Consider the following 17,604-nt stretch of genomic DNA (forward strand, 5'->3'; position numbering starts at 1 on the left):
AATGCAATGGCTTATCCATTTAGAAATGGTTTGTTTTGAAATAGCCTTCCCCTCTGCCCCAGCAGCAAATGCTACTAGCAATTGTTCAGATTTTCTTCGAAATTTAGTTCTGTCCAGGTAGAATCTAAGTTGTCTGTGCACGTCCAAGGAATGCAGAATCTGTTCCCCTTTGTTCTGTGGATTGGGAAAGAAGGTTGGCAAATGAATGGACTGATTAAGAACCACACTGGAAACCACCTTGGGTATGAAGGATGGACTGTTCCTCAGAGATACCCTGTCCACATGAAAGATGATGAAAGGCTCCACTGCCATAAGGGCCTGTAATTTAGATATCCTTCTAGCTGAAGTGATTGCCAAAAGGAAGGCTGTTTTCCAAGAAAGAAATTTTAAGTCTGCAGTAGCAGCTGGCTGGAAAGGATGTAGAGTGAGCTTCTCCAAAACAAAGTTAGGGTCCCAGGCAGGGGTAGAAGCTCTCCTGGGTGGTCTCAAGTTCTTTGCCCCTCTGAGACACTGCTTGAGCAGGGGATGAGAAAAGAGGGGTGGTTCTGTGTTATAGTGAGCTGAAATAGCTGAGGCGTGGATTTTAATAGAGGAAAATGACAGGCCCTTGTGAAGCATCTCAGTTAAGTATTGCAAAATCTGAGGTAAATTGGGCACTGCTGTGCTCATCCCTAAAGATTGGTTCCAGGCACAGAATCTTTTCCATTTGTCAGCATAAGATTTTCTAGTACTAGGTCTTCTCACCTCCAAGATGACATCCATCACAGGTTTGCTGAGGGATGCTAAGGGTTAATTTAAGTGATTAGCCAGGCTGCAAGGTTCAATGTTGGAAGCTGAGGGTGCAGAATTTGGTTCTCCTGCTGAGACAGCAAGGAAGGTGTCTGAGACAGGTGCCATGAAGATATTTGTGACACACTGTGCAGGAATGGGTACCAGTGTTGACGTGGCCAGTCTAGAGCAATCAAAATAATTCTTGGTTTGTTCTGTTTGACTTTTAGCAGAACTTTGGAAAGCAGACGCAGAGGGGGAAAGGCGTAGACTGATAGGTTTTTCCAGCTGAAGGACAGAGCATCCACTTTCCAGGCATTTTTGTGGGGGGTCCTTGTGCAAAACTTGTCCAACTGGTAGTTCTGGGGGGGAGGCAAATAGATATATGTCTGGTCTCCCCCATTTGCTTGTCAACATGTTGAAATCCATGGTTCTAGTTTCCACTCGTGTGGGTCCATGAGATTTCTGCTTAGTTCGTCAGCCAGAGTATTCAATTTTCCTGGCAGGAATTGAGCTTGTAGGTGCACTTGGTAGCTCAAGGCTGAGTTCCACAATGCCATGGCTAGTCTGCAGAGGGGGTAGGAATGTGTACCCCCCTGCTTGTTTATGTACCACATAACCGTGGTGTTGTCTGTCTTTACCATTAGTTGTCCTGGAAGAATGTAGTCCTTGAAGGCTGTTAGAGCATTCTGTACAGCTAACATTTCTTTTTGATTGATATGTAGGTGCATTTGATTTGGGTTCCATTTGCCCTGAATGCACTTCCCTGCCAGGTGAGTCCCCTATGCATAGTCTGATGCATCTGTAGTTAGGGTTTGGGCAGCAGGGGGTAGTATGAATGGCAGTCCCTTGTTTTGGTGGCAGGCCTCTGCCCACCATAGGAACTCCGGAAGTAGGCAAGGTGTGATAGGAATCATTGTTTCCAGGCTGTGACAATGTTGACTCCATAGACTTTTTAAGTACCACTGTAGTTTCCTCATATTTAATCTTGCATATGGAATTAGAAGAATGCAGGAGGCCATGAACCCCAAGGCTTGCAGTATTTGTCTTGCAGATAGCTGGGTTTTTGTGGCCACTTGTTTGAAGTAAGTTACCAAATGAATTTGCTTCTCTGGCATGAGGAAAGCCATCTGGACAGTTGTATTCAAGCTTGCACCCAGGAATGTAATCTGTTGAAAGGGTACCAGTTGTGATTTATTTTCATTTATGGTGTACCCCAGACAAGTTAGAATCTTTTTTACAAACGCCGGATGATTTAGAAGTATGCCCTGGTTTTCTGCCTGAATTAGACAATCGTCCAGGAATGGATATATTTGAATATTTCTTTGCCTGCAAAATGCAATTACTGGAGCCAGACACTTTGTGAATACCCTGGGCACAGTAGACAAGCCAAAGGGCAATGCAGAGAACTGATAATGCAAGTAGCCTGCTTTGAAGCATAGGTATCTTCTGCAAGATTCCCTGATAGGGATGTGCAGGTATGCTTCTTTTAAATCTAGAGTTGCCAACAAGACATCTTTGCCTAGCATAGGAAGTAACTGGTGAAGAGTCAGTGTCTTGAATTTTGGAATGTCCAGAAAGGTGTTTAGAGTGGACAGGTCCAGAACTGGATGCCATTATTTGTCTGTTCTGGGTACCAGGAAAAGCCTGGGATAAAAACCTTGTCCCTTTTCCTCTTCTGGAACCAGTTGAATAGCCCCCATGTTTAAGAGGGAAAGTACTTGTTTTTGAGCCTATGCCCACTGATTTGAGGGCAGGTCTGGCCACCTGTTTGGTGTTGGCAACGTGTGGAAATGAAATCTGTATCCCTGGGACACTATATTTAAAACCCATTTGTCCTGGGTTATGAGTTCCCAGTTTTTTGCATGGAGAGCAATCTTTCCCCTCAAAGGGGCGGCTAAAGGGTAAGTGCTTGGTAATTTTAAAGGAAAGTCATTGAGACTGTTTACCGTAGGGGGGTGTCTTGTTATTTCCAGATTCTGAAGTGGAGGCCCCCCATTGCTTAGTTCTGAGAGTCCCCTGGGATTGAAACCTGGTGCTTTTGGTGTGTCTGGGTTTGGCTTGAAAGGATCTGGAAGGAGCTGGAAAGGACCAATTCTTTGTAGGCCAGTGCCTACTAAATCTTGGAAGTTGCACTTGTAAGAAATCTTTTACAGTTTGCATAGATTTAGCTTTATCTTCCATCTTTTTTAGAACTTATTCAGCCTTATTGCCAAACAGGCAGTCCCAATTTAAAGGAGCATCCAACAATTTTGCTTTAACATGATCAGGCAGAGATTGCTCCTTAAGCCAAGCATGCCTTTTAAGCACAGACCCGGTAACAGCAGCCCTGCAAGAGGCCTCTAAAGAATCAAAACCACATTGCAAAGTATGTTTTCCAACTTGTTCAGCAGAGTGCAATAAATCCTGTAAATCTTTACTTTCCACACAGTCAGAAATCAACATAATTTTCTGTTTAAGCAGTCCAATAATATGCTGTTGATATTTTAACATATGAAACTGGCAGTTTAAAGCTCTGATTGCCAAGGTTGCAGAAGTATAAACCTTTTTACCCCATCTATCCAGCGCCCTGGAGTCTCTATCAGAAGGGGTAGGATTTTTAGCAGTAGAAGCCTTAATGCCCTTGGGCCCCTGAGAAATGGTTTCTGGATCTGCAACACGATTCTTGAAAAGGAACTTGTGGGACTTAGGAACCCTGTAGTATCTGTCAGGTTTACTAGGAGCCAGAGGCAGGGAATCAGGGCCATACTGGATTCTGAAAACAAATCATCAACAATGTCTAGTACAGGAGGTATAGCCAAAGGCCTATGCTGAGGTAGAGGACGGAAATTCCTAAGCCTCTTTTTAGAATCAGAAAATTCCTGACTTTCCCAGTGGAAATGCTCCCTTAAGGTATGTAAAGTTTCCCCAAAAGAAAAGTCCTCAGGGGGGAAGTAGAGGGAATAGAATCCTCTGCATCAGAATCCTCATAAGAAGGTATGGACAAATCCAGGTCATTAGAAGAGTCAGAAGAAACAGAGTCCTGATCAGAAGATTCCTAGTCAAGCTCAGCCCTAGGCCTCTTAGAAGGGGGGGGGGTTAACTACCCCTAATTAGAGTAATTAGATCTTCAGCCATTTTGATAATTTATTTTTTAGGCATAGGGGCCTGAACATGTGGCCTGGGCGTTGTTTTTTTAGACATAGATCAAGATTTAGGCCTTAGTATTGAAGGTGGAGTCTGTTTAATATGCAAGTCTGTAGGCCTGAATATACCCTCTGAAGCCGGTGCCTGCACAGTGGCTCTGGACCCATCCAAGGTAGAGACATCCACGGGTTCCATAGGTGAAGCATCTCGCGGCATACTGGACTCCGAATGGGTCTCAGTAGAGGCCTGCAAGTGAGAAGTAGTGGATATCAGGGGCTGTGAAAGTGCCTCACCAAGTACCGGTGAACTGGCAACAGGCTTAGGAGAAGCATCGTCGGCAGTTTTGGACCTCAACGGCCTGTCTCTGTCTTTATCTTTGTGGATTTTCAGAATCCCAGTAGTCGGATGGCTAACCAACGTCATTTCTGGATAATTAAACCGAGAACCGGAATATTTAGAGGCAAAAATGTACCGACAATGGATAGTGCGCTGATTAAATAAAGCACAAAAGTGACAGCAAGGTACATTGTGGTCAGGGCCTAGGCAAGGAATACAGTACAAATGAAAATCTTTATGAGGTATTTGCTTTCCACAAGTAATGCAATTATTAACTTTTACTGACATTGGTAAGGAGCAAGGAAAAAGTTTCCCCAATGGGATACTTAGCTTTAAGTTGAAGACTTCGATTCTGAAACTCAAAAACGAAAATTTCAGAAGTCGGCCGACCGGCACTTGCGAACTGCAGCTGCTTTGGGCACCACATGGCAAAAAAGACTGATGTAATGGCATCGGCTGCATGTTTTATACCCCTGATGACCTGACGTCATGGAAGAAGGGACAGCAACTGACACAGGACCCAAGACTTTGTTAATCAGGCCGACTGAGGGCAACCTGCCAGCAGATTACCCAAATGCAATGACTGCAACAGTGAAACATGAAGAACATCAGTCTGTTATAATGCATAACTATTTTACATCAGTTTAACAGGTACTTCAGAAATTATTCAAGTACAGCCTTTTTCCATAGATATATATATATATAAATATACTTTAACCCTGCCCTAGAAACAAAGATGGTAATTTACTTTCCAAGTTAATTCAGTGCTCATTATCTATGATGAATACCACCATAGGCCAATAAGCACTAAATCTGTAGGTCACTCACTTGCCCGCTGATAGCGAGGCTGAGTTTGCTGCTACTCATTTCACCCAGGCAACGGACTTACTACTGGCTTGTGCAGGAACTGGGCTAGCGACATAAAAATATATACTTTTTTAACCTCTCATCAACCAACTACTCTATCCAGATGGCCAAATTACTTTCAAAGCAGGTAAAGGTGTCTGCCCATGCAATTTTATCCTGTATTAGCTATTTGCTCTACTTCTTATTAATTATACTGTACTTAATCAGCCATCATTCATCTCAGTGGATTTTTCCTCTAGTTCCTATGCATTCTGCTGCTACAAATACATATCTAAACATTTCACTGTCTGGACATCATGAAGAAAGGCACTTTCATACTCTGAGTAACTTCAGGGTGAAATTATGTCCCTTCCCTCTCCATCACAAACTTGGCATCTGCTGTACTCCCATATCACTGACAGAGTTGCATCTTTAGACATCGGTGACACCATTTGGGAAAATGGGCATTTGGTGACTAGAAAGAAAATCAGCCTGGTACTTTCAAGCAGAAGCTTAGTACCTCTGTGGATACTTTACATGGCAGGCAAAGCTCCACACAGGTCTTTCATTTCACATGGACTATTTAATATAGATAGCTTTAAATGTTTTTACTTCATCAGGAGGCTGCGAAGTAATACCTTCAATTCTGCAGGACAGTGTATACTGAGACATGCTCTGAGATGCTGCAGGATGAAATAAGCTACTTGAAGGATGCGGGTTGAAGTGCACTTCTCATAGTTTTATAAGGTAATATGTTACGGATGACATTATATGCTATAATATACTCTGCAGTTTGCAGTTCAAAATTCTCCAGTTGCAGACATTGTAAGATAATGAATTCTGTTTAAAGGAACTGTGAAATAATGATGTTAACAGGCAATGCAGAGCAAAACGTGCTTCTCATAAGGCAAACAAGACAACATCTACTTCTTCTGTGGTTGCCAAACAATGTGTAATGCTTTTAACCCATGTAGAAAAAACTGTACATTTCTCAAAGGCACTGTTGCATGGACTATATATACTGTTACAGGACATGAAGGATGAAGTCTGCTACTCACATACCTACAGAACAAACACGCTGCTTGAAAACCCTGAAGTGGGGTAGTGTACAAAGTGTAGGTCCTGCAGAGCTGACAGAGGCTGTTTCTAGACATTTAAAGATAAAATGTAGTATTTGCAGGTCTGTCAGGACTGCTACTACTTTTTAAAAGACCTGCAGAAAAATGTGTGTATATATTACAGAAATAAGAAGGATGAAGTGTATGGCTTACTGATACTGTAAGGTGTAACAGACTTAAAGTGAGTTTTCAAACTCTGAAGAATAAAGTGCTGTTCACAGATCAGACAGAATAAAGTGTGAAGCTCAAAGACATTGTAGGGCAAAGTGTGCTTCTTCCAAGCTTGTAGCATGGCACTCTCAGACCATTTAGGATTAAATGAACTGCTAGCAGCCTTCAAATATGAAGTGTACTTTCACACATCCTGCACAAAGAAGTATATTTCCTGTAGGCTTTGCAGGATGATATGTGCAGTTTACAGGGTCTACATGATGATGTCTGCTGTTTACAGGGTGTAGATCAGAGTGTAGCATGTGTGTGCTATGTCTTTAAGAAGCATGCGAGGCTGTGCGTGCACGTATAAATCCCAGGCACATGCAATCCCTAGTGCCATTTTGTAGAAGCAGCCAGTGAGTGAGCATGTATGATTGCAGCAGTTAGTTTGCATACAAGTTACTTAGTCATAGTCAAATAAGCCTTTACAGTGATGTGCTTGTATAGAATAAAGCTGCTTAAACAGAACCCAAGAAGGCTCATTTATTTGTGTACCAACACGAAAACAACATGGTGTCATTAGTGGGATGGAAAAGAGCAGAACATTTGGAGCCATGAGATGGAAAGATGACAGCGAAGATAAAACTGAGAGAAAACTGTGCAAACACAACCAGAAAGAATTAAAGGTAATGAAAAGCAATACAAATTATTTACTCAATGCAAAGAGTCAAGAAACGGAATTATAAGGGCATAAACTGCATTATCAGGCAAGCAGAAAGCACAAAACATTTGTTAACTAAAGAAAATGTTTAAGATAAAAGTGTTTGACAAAACGAATATGCTTAAAGTACAAAACAAGCATGTTTAAGGCAAAACAAGCATATTGAAGGCAGAACAAGTGTATTTAAGGCAGAACTGGCCATGTTCAGAGTAAAACGAGCACAAACAAAGTACGCTGGACATAAAAAAAGAGAAAAGATTTCAAACAAGCAAAAAGAACATAATAAGGAAAAGAAAAGGGCACAGTAAGTAAAAATAAAACAAGGTGACTGCTATGTTTGGACAAAGTGCTGTGTTTAGGCATAACTACGACTTTGTATGGTATCAAAGGCATAATTAAAGTTATTCAAAGTATCTTAGAGTGTGTAAAAGTGCTTACAGTGTGTGCTTATTACTGTGTATGTATTTCAAAGAGTTGAACAAAAATGCTCCAAAAAGCCGAGTAAGCTCGAAAAAAATGTAATGCAGTTTTATTGAATAAGTAACACAGCGTTTTCGCTACCGCAAAAGCAGAAGCTTCATCAGCACTAAAAGAGCGCAAGCTCACAATATTTAAAACCTTCGGTAGTGACTCCTATTGATGTCACTTCCTGAAACATGTGCAATTGAAATGCATTAAAAACAAAATACACATAACAGGATAAAAATGTTTAAAAGATATAACAAGCAAATTTCACAACCGGACAAAAAACCTGCCTGTATAAAAGCAAGTTATTACATAAATCGATGTAGGACATGTCTAGAATTGTGTAAAAATTTCTATAAGCAATTACAATAATAATAATACACAAATATGCCTACCCATAGCAACCGGGCTAAAATAAATTCAAACGAACAAAACTAATAGAGGAAAAAATGTCACTTGTGAGAACCAATTAACTTGCCAATATGAACGGCAAGTTACCTTAGATAGCTCCTATACTTTAAAATGGATGCAATATTACAGTTATCATTGAGTCCAGGATACGAGAAGGCATCTAATTGAAGTTGCCACTCTAGCTCACGGGTTTCTAGAATTAGAGATTGGGGCCCACCCCTGATGTCAACTTTAATGTTGTCAATGCCCATAAATTGAAAACTATGACCACTGTTACTCAAAATGTGTTTAGAAAGAGCATTGTCACCTTTCTTATTTTTAATAGCGTAAATATGTTGGTAAATACGGTCGCGAAAACGCCGATCCGTTTTACCAACATAAAATGCAGAGCAGCATTCACAAAAAGCTAAATAGACAATAGACCTAGTGTTGCAATTGATCTTATGGTTAATGAAATGCTTCCTTTTACCAATAGAAAAAGAGTTCCCTACCCGGAGGTATCTACACCATTTGCAACACCCGCAAGTACTAGTGCCTTTTTGTCTGACCATTAGGTCGACAGCATTGTTTCTCTGTAACAGGTCTTTAAGGTTATTCCCTCTTCTAAATGTAAATAGGGGAGTTACCCCCAATCTCTCATGTAAACCAGAATTGGTGATGAAATACCAATTCTTTCGTACAATTGAGCATAAAAACCCAGAGTTAATGTTGAAAGAGGTGATGAAACTTGTGATGAAACTGCGTTACATTTTTTTCGAGCAAACTGCGTTACATTTTTTTTGAGCAAACTGCCTTACATTTTTTTTGAGCTTACTCGGCTTTTTGGAGCATTTTTGTTTGATTCACTAGTTTGTTTGGTCTTTTTCATTTATTTCAAAGAGTTCACTGTATGTGAAGTGCAACTACTTCGTGTAATTCAGTCAAAGCATGGTTATTTGAAGAATGTGAACAGACACACCCAGCACAAGAAAGTACAGTTTTGTACCTACCATAAATGTAGATGTTCGAGTTATAATACAGCTGCAGTCATAACAGATGGGTTCTCCTGCCATCAGGCGGGTCCTCGGTCGGCCGAATTCCAAAGTCTAGGTCCGGCGTTGGTTGTCGTCGCTTCTTCCCTGACGTCAGTGCGACAGGGGTATAAAGGAACCAGCCGACGCCATTTTCTTCAGTCTTTCTTGCCCCAGATGTCAGGTGCCCCCAGAAGGAAGGCAATACATAAAATAATGTAATAATACAATGTAATATAATAAAAAAAAAACAGTAGTTGCAAGCAAATACACCATAAAAGAATACCCCTAGAGGGGAAGGTGGGAGGGAAACCTGGACTGCAGCTGTATTAGCACTCGAACATCTACATTTATGGTAGGTACAAAACTGTACTATGTTCATCATGCATACAGCTGCAGTCATAACAGATGGGTAGAATCCCAAAGCTAAGAAAGGGGTGGTAGGCACTAGGTGGAGCTAGGAGGAGCCAAAATGCCCTGCAAGACTGCAGTGGCAAAGCCTGCTCTAGACTTGGAGTATAATGGTAGGTTGTAGTGCTTAGATAAGATATGCACAGAACTCCAAGTGGCTGCTTCTAAAATATCCTTGGTAGGCACTCCTCTGAGGAAGGCTGCAGAGGTGGCTGTGGCCCTGGTGGAATGAGTTATAATGCCTGTAGGTACAGTTTTGCCATGAAAGGAATAGCAAAAGCGTATGCATTGGGCTATCCATTTTGAGATTGTCTGTTTGGATATTGACTTTCCTTGAGCTCCTACCGCATAGGCCACAAAAAGCTGTTCTGATTTTCTGAAAGGCTTTGTTCTGTCCAAATAATAAAGCAGTTGTCTGTGGATGTCCAAGGAATGCAGTAATCTCTCCCCTTTGTTTTGAGGATTAGGATAAAAAGTAGGTAAATGTATGGCCTGATTTAAAGCTACCCTGGATACCAGTTTAGGCATAAAGAACGGGTTGGTACGTAATGAAACTCTGTCCTGATGGAAGATGATGAAAGGCTGGACAGCCATAAGAGCCTGTAGTTCTGAAACTCTATGAGCTGAAGTGATAGCCAGAAGGAAAGCTGTTTTCCAGGACAAATATTGTAAATCTGATGAGGCAGCTGGTTCAAAAGGGGGCAAAGTCAGTTTTTCCAGAATGAAATTAAGATCCCAAGCAGGTATTGGTTGTTTTCTTGGAGGTCTTAAATTCTTAGCCCCTCTGAGGAACTGTCTTAATAGAGGGTGATAGAATAAAGGTGGATCAGTATTGTATTCTGCAGAAATGGCTGAGGCATGGATTTTGATGGAGGAGAACGAAAGTCCACTGCTTAGCATTTCTGTCAAATATTGTAGTATTTGAGGTAAATTCAGTTTTCCAGGGCAAGGGCCCTTTTTCTCATTCCAAACACAAAAACGTTTCCATTTTGCAGAGTAAGCTTTTCTAGTTGATGGCCTTCTGGCCTCCAAAATGACATCCTGCACCTCCTTGGAGAGCAGGGCCTGCTGTGATGCTAAGGAATCTTCCATGCGGCTAGATTGAGTGTCTTCAGCTGACTGTGAAGAGTTTTGAAGCTGTGCTGAGTCAAAAGAAGAGGCATTAGAGGCAGGGTCCATAGTGGGGAATGCGTCAGGCTCCTTAGTAGTGGGTACCAGTGTTGCATTGGCCAGTCCGGAGCAATGAGGATCATCTTTGGTCTGTCTGCTCTGGTCTTCAATAGGACTTTGGGCAGCAGAGGAAGAGGTGGGAAGGTATAAACTGTCATTGATGTCCAACTGAAAGAGAGAGCGTCCACTCTCCAGGCCTTTGGATGGAAAATCCTTGAGCAGAATTTTGTCAATTGATGATTTTTGTGGGAGGCAAAGAGATCTATGTCTGGCCTTCCCCATTCTTGGATTATTTCTGTAAAAACTTTTGGATGCAACTTCCATTCGTGTGGATCTGTCATGTTCCTGCTTAGATTGTCTGCCAGCGTGTTTTCCTTGCCTGGCAAGTACTGCGCTTGTAGTTCCATTTGTAAGTCCATGGCCATGTTCCAAAGTGACATGGCCAGTCTGCATAGGGGATAAGAATGTGTTCCTCCCTTGTTTATGTACCACATAACTGTGGTGTTGTCTGTTCTTATCAATAGCTGACCTGGTTGTAGAAGGTCCTTGAAGGCTGTAATAGCATTTATCACTGCTAGCATTTCTTTTTGATTGATGTGAAGGTGCTTTTCTTTTTGGGTCCATTTGCCCTGAATGCACCGGTCTGTCATGTGCACCCCCCAGGTGTAGTCCGAGGCGTCTGTTGTGATGACTTGATCTGCTTGAGGCCTGCTGAATGGAAGACCTGAGTTTGTTTGGCATGCTTGAGCCCACCACAGAAATTCCTTTTGCAGACATGGAATTAGTGGTATCATTGTTTCCAAACTGTGGCTGTGTTGAGACCATATGTTTTTTAGGTACCATTGTAGTTTTCTCATATGCAGCTTTGCACATGGGATTAGTAAGATGCAAGATGCCATGAATCCCAGAGCCTGCAGGATTTTCCTTGCAGTCAGCCTGGTGCAATTTGCCAGTGTTCTGAAATATTGAATTAGTTGCCCCTGCTTCTCTGGCGTGAGGTAGGCCATCTGGGTGTCTGTGTCCAAATTGGCACCCAGGAAAATTATCTTCCAAGAGGGTATTAGTCTTGATTTCTCTTTATTGACTGTGTATCCTAGAGAGTTTAATAACATTATTACATAAGCCAGATGTTTCAGAAGAATGTGCTTGCTGTCCGCTTGGATCAGGCAGTCATCCAAATAAGGGTATATTTGTATCCCTTGAAGTCTGCAGTAGGCAATTACTGATACCAGGCATTTCGTGAATACTCTGGGCGCAGTAGATAAACCAAAGGGCAATGCAGAGAATTGATAATTTATTGAACCTGCAAGAAATCTGAGGTATCTTCTGCAATTTTGTCTGATTGGGACATGCAGGTATGCCTCCTTGAGGTCCAATGTTACCAGCCAAGACTCCTTGCCCAGCATGGGAAGAAGTTGCTGTAGAGTGAGGATCTTGAATTTTGGTACGAGTAGGAATGTGTTTAGGATGGAAAGATCCAAAATAGGTCTCCAATTTTTGCCCTTCCTTGGCACCAGAAATAGCCTGGAATAAAAACCTTGACCTTGTTCGTGCGTAGGTACCTCTTGAATAGCTTTCATGTTTATAAGATCTGAAATTTGCTTTTGTGCCTCTGCGCTTTGATTGTGTGGCAGGTTTGGCATGCCTTTCATTTTTGGAAGGGTATGAAAATGGAATTTGTAGCCTCTGTTTATAATGTTCAGGATCCATTTGTCCTTTGTGACAATATGCCAATTTTTTGAGAATAGTGCCAGCTTTCCTCCTAAGGGGGCTGCCATTTGAGACCTGGTTGGCATGCAAAGGGGAAAGTCATTGGGTTTGCTTTCTGAAAGATTGCGAGTTGTCCTCACCACCTCTTTGTGTAGGAGCTTGCCATTGTCTGCCTCTGTACAAGCCTTGTGTTTGTCCTCTGCCCCTTGGGCACCTGTAACTGCCTCTTTGGGGTCTGTCTGTGGCAGGAAAGGACCAGTTTTTGGAAGGCCAATTTCTACTAAAATGTGGGGGTTGAACCTTTAGAAATTCTTTCACAGTTTGCATTGATTTAGCCTTTTCCTCCATTTTCCATAATACTTCCTCAACATTTGCCCCAAATAGTACATCCTTTTGAAGAGGGGCGTCTAGTAATTTAGCTTTGACATGATCAGGCAAGGCTTGTTCCTTGAGCCAGGCATGCCTATGTATGACTGAGCCTGTAACAGCAGCTCTACATGAGGCCTCTAGAGCATCAAAACCACATTGTAAGGTATGTTTACCCACTTGTTCTGCACTATGCATCAAATCCTGCAACTCCTTCATGTCTGGTTGTTCAGGTTGTGACATTTTACTTTTCAATTGAGATAACAGAAACTGTTGGTATTTTAGCATATGAAACTGACAGTTTAAGGCCCTCATGGATAAGGTAGCCGAGGTATATACCTTTTTTCCCCACCTTTCTAAGGATCTGGAATCTCCCTCAGAAGGCAATGGGTTTTGGCAATGGAGGCCTTAACTCCCTTGGGCCCCTGTGAGATGGTTTCTAGGTCAGCAGCATGGCTTTTGTATAGAAATTGGTGTGAGTCAGGAACCCTGTAGTACCTGTCAGGCTTAACTGGAGCTGGAGGGAGAGAGTTCGGGTTAAGGCAGGCCTCCGAGTAAACATCATCTAGGATGTCCAGGACAGGAGGTATAGCCAGAGGCCTGTGCTGGGGTAACAAAAGAAATTCCCTGAGCCTTTTCTTGGAATCTGAATAATCCTGGCCTTCCCAGTGGAAGTGTTCCCTTAAGGTATGCAGAGTTTCACCAAATGAGTAATCCTCAGGGGGGGATACAGAAGGAATAGATTCCTCTGCATCAAAGTCTTCAAAAGGAGAGTAAGACTGTTCCTGATAATCAGAGTGCTCTGAAATAATGCAGCCCTGATCAGAGGAGGGGGAATCTTCCTCCACTCTGGGTCTTTTGTCCGGAGGTGGCTGAGAACCTCTGATTAGAGTAATTAAATCCTCAGCCATTTTAAGCATATGTTTCTTAGGCATGGGGCCTGGAGATGGGCCCTGTGTAGCTGGTCTCTTAGGGTGCATGGTAGCTTTAGACTTGGTGAAAGCCTTGATGGAGAAAGAAGAGGAAGGTCTGAAGACACCTTGAGTGGAGGTGGACCTGTCCACATTCTGTGTTTCAATGCCAAGCGTGGCTTCGGTATCTGTAGTCAGGGTGTGGGCTGAGGAGCCTGCGACCTCGGGTACAGGAGACACCGCCAAAGATGTGTCGTCGGTAATCAGGGGCTGCGTAGGTGCCTTGCTGAGAACTGGACCACGTGTAGTAGGCTTTGGCGTGGTGTCAGTAGAGGCCACGGACCTCGAGTGTCGGTCCTTGTCTTTGCGTTTTTTAGACAAAACCAGAGTCGGAGTATCCGATGACATAGTATAGTTAAATGCTTTCCCAAAATAATGCTGGGCGAACTCCGCCCGACGCTTAATAGTGTGTTTGTTGAATGTAGCACAAAAACGACAGACCGAGACGTCGTGGTCTGGGCCTAAACAAGGTATACAGAGGGAATGGAAATCCTTATGTGGTATTTGCTTCCCACAAGAAATACAATTATTAACTTTGTCTGACATCGGTCTGAGGCAAGAAAAAGTTTCCCCAACGGGGTACTAAGCTTTTAAGAAGACTTCGGTTCCAAATTTTTTTGTAATCTCAGAAGCTGGCTGACCGGCACTTGCGAACTGCTTCTGCTTCGGGCACCGTGGCAAAAAAGACTGAAGAATATGGCGTCGGCTGGTTCCTTTATACCCCTGTCGCACTGACGTCAGGGAAGAAGCGACGACAACCGACGCCGGACCTAGACTTTGGAATTCGGCCGACCGAGGACCCGCCTGACGGCAGGAGAACCCATCTGTTATGACTGCAGCTGTATGCACGATGAACATCTAAGTGCTGCCATTACAGAGTGCTACTTGTACTGTAAGGAATTGCCTAGCAAGGTGCCGCCATTTTGGGGAAATTTCAGTGTATTGCATCTAGTCATTTACAAAGTGTAGATACCTCAAAAGACATTTAACTTGGGCAACAAAATCTGACTATTCACATTGTGTAATTGCTTGATGAGTTTCTTGCATCAAAGAAAGGTGTTTTTACAAAAGATTACAAGAGTATTACAGTGCTTGTGAATTGCTCAGTTGCATTGCAAAGTTCTTGAATGTTTGTTAAAGTGACGACTTTAATAAGTGATTGTGCATGACTGTAGCATGCCTGCCTTTATCGATAAAATTCCAGGAGATTACTTTAGCATTTCTGCCTTTACCAATTCTGCAGGCATAGTGAATGGTGATCAATGACTTTAGAATTTTTCCCTTTACCGGTTCCAAAAGCCGATGATTTTTAGCATTTCTGCCTTTACCTATCGAAAATTTCATAAAGCACTGCAAAGCCGAAAAACTATTCCGTTAAGCTCCATAAAGCATTAAAATGTTTGAAAAACTATTCAGCAGTTTCGTAAAGCATTGATAAATGTAAAACATTATTTTGCAAGGCACAATAAAGCATCGAGAAAGCTCAAAAGTTATTTTGCAAAGTACCATAAAGCATTGATAAATCTAAAAAACTATTTCGCAAAGCACAGTTAAGCATTAAGACATCCGAAAAGTTATTTTGCAAAGTGAATTAAAGCATTGAGAAACCCAAGAGGTTTATTTCACAAAGTCCAGTTAACTGAAAGCACTATGTGGTTATTCATTCACATAATTTAAATAAGCTTAAAGATAGAAAGTACAGGTATAGAGCACAAAAGCATTGACCAAATTGTGTTTATGCCAATTACTTATGCACATGTGTGTGCATACATTTGTATGTATTTGCAAGACCCTTCGCTGGTATGTGTTAATATGGCAGACGGATTTCGAAAACATCAGCCACTTGTGTTTGACCAGAATATTGTAGAGAACTGGAGATTATTTGAACAGGATTACAATATTTTTACACAATCAGCTTATGCAGATAGAGATGCATGCACAAGGGCATTTATTTTCCTAAAGACGGCAGGATCTGAGGCTATACAAAGAGAGCGATCATTTGTATATGCACCAGCAGTGTATGAAGGTGAGGGTACTGACTGCCATATTGTTGTGCAAGCTGAATCCAGAGAAGACCCAGGGTGTTTGTTTAAAGTGTAAGTTCAGAGAAATGTGCAACCCCTAGATGAACATTACATTAGAGAGCCATTTGTTTTACACAAGAAATCAGAAACCAGGGGAAACATTTGCAGCTTATATACCTGACTTGAGGAACAAGGCTAAAACGTGTCGGTCTGGTGACTTGAAAGATGTGCTGATAGAGGACAGACTTGTATTTGGTATTAATAGTGGTGCAGTGAGACAGATTTTTCTTTGTGGCAGTAATTTGACATCAAGCAAAGCAACAGAGATTTGTCATGAGGTGACAGAAAGGCATACGAGCATGCTTACAAGTGACAAAAGTATGGTTTCAGTAAACTGCAGAGCAAACGTAGACAGTATGCAACACGTGGCAAGCAGAAACAGGCCTAAGAAAAGGGCAGCCACAGGATTTACAAAGAAGATGCAAAGTTTTCCAGAGAGTTCCAGGAAAAGTGCAAGCTCCACCGCCAGCTCAGTGCAACACAAACATGAGTCAGCAAAACCCAAGTCTAGCTTTATTGTTAACTGTCGCAATTGTGGTGCAAACCATGAGTCTAAAAGAGAGAAGTGTTTAGCATATGGTCAGCAAAGCCATAAGTGTATGAAATGGAATCACTTTCAAAAGTTTTGCAAATCAAGTAAGCCTCACACAGTTGTAAAGAAAGGTTGCACAATAAAGTAAGTTGATCAAGTAGAGCCAAAAACAGTCAGCTTTCTACATGGATGGTGTATCTGTGCTGGGAAAAAGAGTTTATGCAGTAAACTTATTGACAAGGAGTGAAGTGTTTTGCATGGTTCAGATCAATGGGAAATCCACAGAGCTCAAAGTAGACACTGGATCAAAGTGTAATGCTATATCAGCAGACACATTTGCAAAAGTGAAAACCAACGAACAACTCAGTGTAACCAGCAGTGCGAGACTTGTTATGTATGGAGGTGAAGAAATTCAAACCGAAGGTTCAGTAATACTTTCATGTTATTTGGCTGAGAACTGTTACAACTTATTATTCTACATAGTCCAATGACCAGTGCAATCTTTACTAGGTCTCAAAAATAGTTTGAGAATGAATCTGCTTTCTTTTGCTAAAGAAGTTCATCATGTCAGTGCAGTTCCTAGTTCAAGTTTTTCAGAAGCCATTTCTCAGAGAATGCTGATGTTTCCAATGATAAATTGTGCAAACTTCCAGTTGTGTTTTCTATGAAATTAGACCCCAAGGTCACTCCAGTGGTCAGACCAGCAAGAAAGTTCCAGTAGCGATGCAAGATAAAGTCAAAGCTCAGTTGGATAAGATGGTTGGTGCAGCAAGGTGTGATTTGTCCAGTCACAGAGCCAACTGAATGGGTGTTCATCCATGGTAGCCGCTCATAAGAAAGGCTCAGACGAAATATGCATTTACCCTAGAGATTTGAACAAAGCATTAAAGAGGCCATATCATCCAATGTGCACAGCTGAGGAAGTTGCAGCTCTAATACCAAATGCCACTGTATTTTCTGTTTTGGATGCAAAGAGTTCATTTGGCAAGTGATGCTCGATCGTAGATCCTCATTTCTAAATACTTTTGGTACCCCATTTGGCAGATACAGATTCCTAAGGATGCCATTTGGAATAAATTCTGCAATTGAAGTTTTTCAGTGTGCAATGGAACAAATATTTTCAGGATATCCTTGTGCAGTAATAGTAGAGAGTCTATTAGTTGGAGGTAATAGCGAAGCAGAGCATGACAGAAACCTCAAGAAAGGTCTAGGCAGAGCACGTGAAGTAAACTTGAAGCCTAATCCTCTGAAGTGTAAATTCAGACTTCCAGAAGTAACCTACATAGGACATTTTGTTTACAGGCTTCAGACCTGACACAACCAAACAAACAGCTATTTTAGAGATGTCAACACCAGATAATGTGCAAGGTTTACAGCGTTTTCTGGGCATGGTCAATTATTTGGGC

General features: G+C 41.9%; 1 protein-coding gene across 1 annotated transcript in view; it reads right to left on the bottom strand.

Annotated features, from left to right (window-relative positions):
• The window catches only part of GDI1 (GDP dissociation inhibitor 1), a 394,348-nt gene that overhangs the window by 104,737 nt on the left and 272,007 nt on the right, over positions 1–17,604 (bottom strand). The window lies entirely within an intron of this gene.

This window comes from Protopterus annectens, chromosome 8.part0, assembly GCF_019279795.1.
Source record: "Protopterus annectens isolate FY-2018-M chromosome 8.part0, PAN1.0, whole genome shotgun sequence".
Lineage (NCBI taxonomy): Eukaryota > Metazoa > Chordata > Ceratodontiformes > Protopteridae > Protopterus > Protopterus annectens.